The sequence below is a fragment of the Gossypium hirsutum genome, chromosome D01, assembly GCF_007990345.1.
Source record: "Gossypium hirsutum isolate 1008001.06 chromosome D01, Gossypium_hirsutum_v2.1, whole genome shotgun sequence".
NCBI classification, from domain to species: domain Eukaryota; kingdom Viridiplantae; phylum Streptophyta; class Magnoliopsida; order Malvales; family Malvaceae; genus Gossypium; species Gossypium hirsutum.
Genome location: NC_053437.1, coordinates 24,783,897 through 24,789,988, shown reverse-complemented (window position 1 = coordinate 24,789,988; position 6,092 = coordinate 24,783,897).

The following is a 6,092-nucleotide window of genomic DNA, read 5'->3' as shown; positions in this document are numbered from 1 at the left end:
GTTCAAATCCTCGAGGAGTGAAAGAGTTTCAAGTGATATTAAATTGTTTGAAACCTTTCTTTCATCACCCGATCAAAGGTAAGTATGTAGGCTAGCATTCTAGAGTGTAGGCCGAATGCTTTCTGCAGTTTTGTAAGTTATCATGTGTGGATTTAAACTACATGAATAAACAATCCTGTTTAATAAAATCCGTTTGTAATGCAGATATCCGTCAAAGAGATTGTAGTTAACCTTCGTCAGTGGTATAAGTGGACTAAGCCACATTTGACAATCGAGGCAAGTGTTAATTTTAGTTTTGGTTAAGGGTGTAAAAGGGGGAGATTAACCCTATTTTCCAACGACTAATGGAAAGCCTTGTATGAATGTAGGCTTTGGTGCTCGTGGATCTTAGTGCGTTTTCACAATCAGGTGTGTAAACACCCCACTGTCACTGTAGAACGAAAAAAGCCGAAAAGCTGAAAATACGACGTTTGAGACCACACGAGTGTGCGATCGCTCGTGCGGTAAGCCAAACCCACGAACCATGGGCGATAGACTGTAAAGGCCTCATTGAGCATTTTCATGGGCTTATGCCATAATGGGCCACGTTGGGCTGAAATGGGTCGTGTGGGCTCAATAGGCTCGTGGGCCCCACACGGATGAAATCCATAATTTATGGTAATTGCTGGATTGGGCTATGTAGATCTCATAACCGTGGTGAAATCTAGGCTGAACGAGCCCCACGAGCGTATGGGCCCACTTAGGCCGAGTAATGGGCTCAAGGCCCATTTACACTATTATGACCATTTAGGTTACCTAAGTCGCTCGGGGCGACTGCAAAACCTTTGAGAGGTTGATATCTGCACCGAGACCCTAAAATAGGTAAAATGACCAAAATACCCCTAAAGGGTAAAATGACTATTTTACCCCTAATAGATAGAAATGACCATTATACCCCTAGAGGTAGGTTTACTGATATGTTCATGATTTGTATATATCTGTTACTTAGTATGACATTTTGCATATATGTATGAATTATGACATGACATACTGGATGGGGTTGGGATATTATTATGGAGGAAGTATACTGTTACTGGAAGCTTTGCTGCGATACTATTATTACTGGCAGCTTTGCTGCGATATTGGTAAGTTGGCTGGATGGATCGATTTTATCCCCACATGGTGTGTTAGTGGTACAGAGTGGTGTGTTGGCAGGATTGGGATGAGTTGCATTATTGCACTGTATTGATATTGTATTGAGTTAAGGCCCACACTGTTACTGTATTGGGCTAGGGCCCACACTGTACTGTTACTGAAGGGCTCAGGCCCAGACTGTTACTGCTTGTTGTATACTGACTGACTGATAGAGGATTACACACTGAGTTTTCGTAAACTCACCCTTTCCTTTTAACTGTACAGGTAATCTTGAGCCATAGGCGATTTGGTGCTGCGAGGGACTTGGGGGTGGCCACACAACTGCAGCTGTTCTACACTTGCTTTTACTTTTATTTAACGTTTTTGTTGGGTTTTTTTATGTAATAAGGCCATTTATGTTTGTTTAAATTTTTAATTGGGCTTTTACTTATTTTAAACTACTAGTGCAGTAGAAGACAAATTTTCAAAATAATTATTGTTTTCAAAGACGCGCAATTTAAACATTAGAGTTTTCAAAAGCTTCCGCGATTTTAGATCAACCTATAATAACAATGGTAGTTATCAAGAAAAACGTTTTGACTTGATGATTTGTTAAATAATAATAAAGGGGTTTTTTAAACTTAGGAACGAATTTAATGTGACACGCCAGATTCGGCCATAACGTTTAGGCCAGGTTTGGGGTGTTACACTACCTAACAGTTATATCAGTAGTTTTCGATGTCTTGGTTAAGGTTAATGGCATGTATAGGTGGACTTATGGTTGATGATAGTTGAATGTTAGTAATGAGTTTCGCATGTATATGTCATTTTGGGTGATGTAGCCTTGGTACATTTGGTGCCTTGTTGATATGTGTTTATTTGATAAAGTGTTAAAGCATGTTTGAATGGTCAAAGTGATATATGATGAATTGACCTCAACATGGTCAAGATATGGTATACTTTTGAAAGGTTTTGATTTAGATATGGCATGAATCTAATATGGTGTGGTGATTATGTAGCAATTAAGTTATGTTTTGGCATGGAAACAAGTTAATTGATAATTGGATAAATATGCACATGTATAGGTGTTTTTGGTTGATGTTTTAGCCATTATGTTTTGGCTTGGAAATTTTGTATTTTGAATGATTGAAATGGTTGATATGTGGATCTATGTATGTGGCTTTTTGATGGATGACTTTATAGTCTTTATGATGCTTAGATGATGGAAGCTGAACATGGTCATTTTGCTATAAAAAGATGTAGTTGGTATTTATGGCTTATGATGCTAAATGTTAAATGGTAAATTAAGTACATATGAGTGTGGATTTGATATGTGTACAAAATGGTAAGTTTTGGCTAAACTAAGCATTTAGTTATACATGTTTAATTGTTATGATTGAGGTGTACTTTGGGCATATTGTTTGTATGAATATGTACCTATTTGGATAGCTTGTTGTTGTATGGTTAGGTGTACTTTGGGATGCTAGAACATATGTGGTAAAATGGTGATAGGTGTGTGCATGAATGGGTGAGAAAAATGGCTTGGAAAAGACCTATTTTTCATCCATACGGCATGACACAAGGGCGTGTGTCTCAGCCGTGTGTGACACACGGTCAGGCAACATGGCCGTGTGTGGAACAATGAAAATGTGCAAGAGTACACAATCGAAACAAGTAATAAAGTGACAAGTAAATGTCGAGTTATCGTACCCACAGGGACTGTGAATATAATTATTTTTGAATGCAATTTTAAAAACACTTTGGTGAAGAAAAATATTTTGATTTGAAGAGGTGATGAAAAACTAAGATTTTAACTAAGTAAAATAAATAAAAATAAAATAAAAGTTCCGATGCACGATTTCAAAAGATGATTTTAATCAAGATGACATAATTCTGTTAGATTAATTATATTTCTTAACTTAGAATTATTAAACTCATGTTTATGTTGTTACGAATAAATTCACGGCAACTCGATTATTTGCTAACTTATGAACATACTTACCTACCAAAATCTGTTTATCTCTTGACTAGAACTCTATGTAATTCAACAGATTAATCAAATTTTAATAAGCAAATGTGTTAATGCACATACATACTTATGAAATTAAAATAATCTCTTGTACATATCTCTTTGTCAATTCAAACAATTAATTCAATCACATAAGCACATAAAAGATTACGTGAGGTAACAATGTATTTCTACCTTGAAACAGTTTAATCATAATAATCTTTCAAGTTATGCAAGGCTAATGTATCGTTAGATACCATTGCTAATTTAAACCTCAGCTACCTTAGATGATTAAACATACACTGGTTAAGTCTCGTGTCAATTAATTATAATTTCAATCCGTTTAGATAATTAATTCATTAGTTACCTTACAATTGTAATGAAAGAATAACTTAGTCATGGTTTTACTTAATCAAACATCTTACCGAGGCCTATAACAAAAGAAACACAAATTTAATAACTCAACTAGACGAAATGCAATCAACCTAACACAAATTAAATTCAAGACATATTAATTAAATTAAACATATCAACATCAAAAATATTCATAGACATGTTCATAACAACAACAATAAAACTAAAAGGATAAGAGACAAGAATCAAATCCGGTGTTTCTCCGAGGCTTGACTAGTTTGCTCGCTCCTTCTTCTTCACTTGTTCTTATTAAATTGAGGCTTCCATGAACACTTGAATGCTGCTCCAAATGGATGTTGAATGAATATTTTTCAAGAGGTGAAATCGACAAAGGAATGGGGAAGGAAATGAAGAACAATCGAAGGGAATGAAGAGAGAAAAGAGAGAGAGAAGTGAAGAAATGAATGGGTTTGAGATGTGTTTGAAGTGAGCAGAAAGGGGGGTATTTATAGGTTGAGATTGCTACTAAAATTAGCAAAAATCATCAGTCATAGAATCCCCCATGGCCGGCCACACATGTGGCAAGTTTGAAGGTTTCAAACTTGTTATTTTAAGGTAGGGGCAAATCTAGAAAGACATAAATAATGGAGGGGTTTGAATGCAATTTGAAGGAGTCTTCAAGAGAAAATTTGAAAGCAAAATACTCAGCCAAACAAGCTGATTGGGTCAGTATGTGGGAAAGTTTTGGGCTGCCCAGTGCTCAGTTGGATCGGTTTTCTCGATTCAGCTCAATTGGGTCATTTTTCATAATTAATTAATAATAATTTATTTAAACCAAATTAAATTGGACTAAAATTAAAATTAATTATATTATGAATTAATAAACATAATTTGGACCATCTTAGGTTGAAAAATTAATTCGTCTTGATGCTTGAAAATTGCTTCTCCGTTTTGCATTTCTAGCAGTGTCTGTCGAGCTGCTTTTCACCCTGTTTTGCAAATCTATCTAAAATAATAAAAATTAATCAAAATTTGATATAAAATTAATTAAAATTCAATATGTTCATAATTTGAGTGCAATTTAATTATTTTATAATTATTATTTATTTTTTGACAAGAATTTACCGAAACTACATGAATTTGAGTTAAAAAGGGTATGAAAAAGTGGGTATATTTTCGTGTTTCCACACCCCTAAACTTAATTCATTGCTTGTCCCAAGTTATGCACAAATTTGAGAAGAATTTTTTGGAAACATCTTCGAAAAATTCCTTCAGAACAACCTTCTTCCCAAAATTATGAATTTGGTATACTTATGCTCAAGACCAAGAATTTTGAGATTTATGCTTTTTAAGCATACATATCATTCAAATTAATTTCAGTTATTCTTATGATAGCAAAAATAGACTAAATGTTTCCGAATAAAGACATGTTAAATCCCTACCAATTTGATTTTATTCCCTTATTCAAGATTAAGCTGCAATCATTAAGTTTAACTTATGCCTTCATATGTTCAACATAGCAATTTCTCTCTACTAAAGTAGGGAGCATAGAAACTTGAAGCAATAGGTCTTTAAAAAGGTTGTAACGTGTCTAGGCTAGGGGTAGGTAAAAGATAGATAAATTTAGGCTAAAAACCTTAGACTCAGCTTCAATCAGACCTTTGGAGTAATTACCTTTAATATACTAACTTACTTTGGTTTCACATGCTCTTTTGTACATCTATTTCTTTTGAGTACATATGCTCTCTTTTTTTTAAGAGCATTTTTTTGTATATACTACAAATTTTTTGAGCATTTGATACTTCTTTTCAACTCCCCCAAACTTGTTTCAAAGAATATTCTGAATAGTATTGAGTCTAGTGTTTAGGACAATTTAAAGATAAATACGAGAATCATGATACCTAAATATTGCAAAGGTTCAAATAAAATTAGGCCATATAGTCTCAAAGTTGGGTTTCAAGGGATAAAAATTCATCAAGGTTGGCTTGAAAGGCTCAAACAGTTCAAACAAAAGTTGCCTAAATCATTTTCAACATTTCATGCTTCCTAGGATTTCGCCTCAAGAAATTACTAAGTCAATTCTAGAGACTTAAACTTTCATGCATGCCTAGCTTTCCTAAGGAACTAAAATTTTATGGTATGATTTGCATGCTTTATTAAAAATACAATTATGTCATAATTCAGCTAACATAAAAATTATTGAAATAAGCGAACTTTATTTATACTGAAGTTTAACATACTTAACAAAATTTCAAATTTTTGAACAAAATATATCCTAATCATAATTAAAAGAAAAATTTATTTTGAGTGGAAATAATTTCAATTTTTCGGTCCCCCTACTTAAGATGAACAATGTCCTCATTGTTAAAAGTGAATAGATACTATACACTAGGTAGGATTCTAGAAAAGAGGAGGTGAGTCAATTTGACTGCTTAAGTACCAAGCTCTCTCTAGGTCTAATCCTAGACATGTATATATATTGCCACACTTTGTACTTTGCAACTTGTTCATTTTTATTTATAATTTCCACCTCTTGTTTTATTATGCAAAAATAAAAATTCCTAATAAAACCTAATCCTATTAGATCACCTAAGAACGAAAATAAAATAAAGTAATA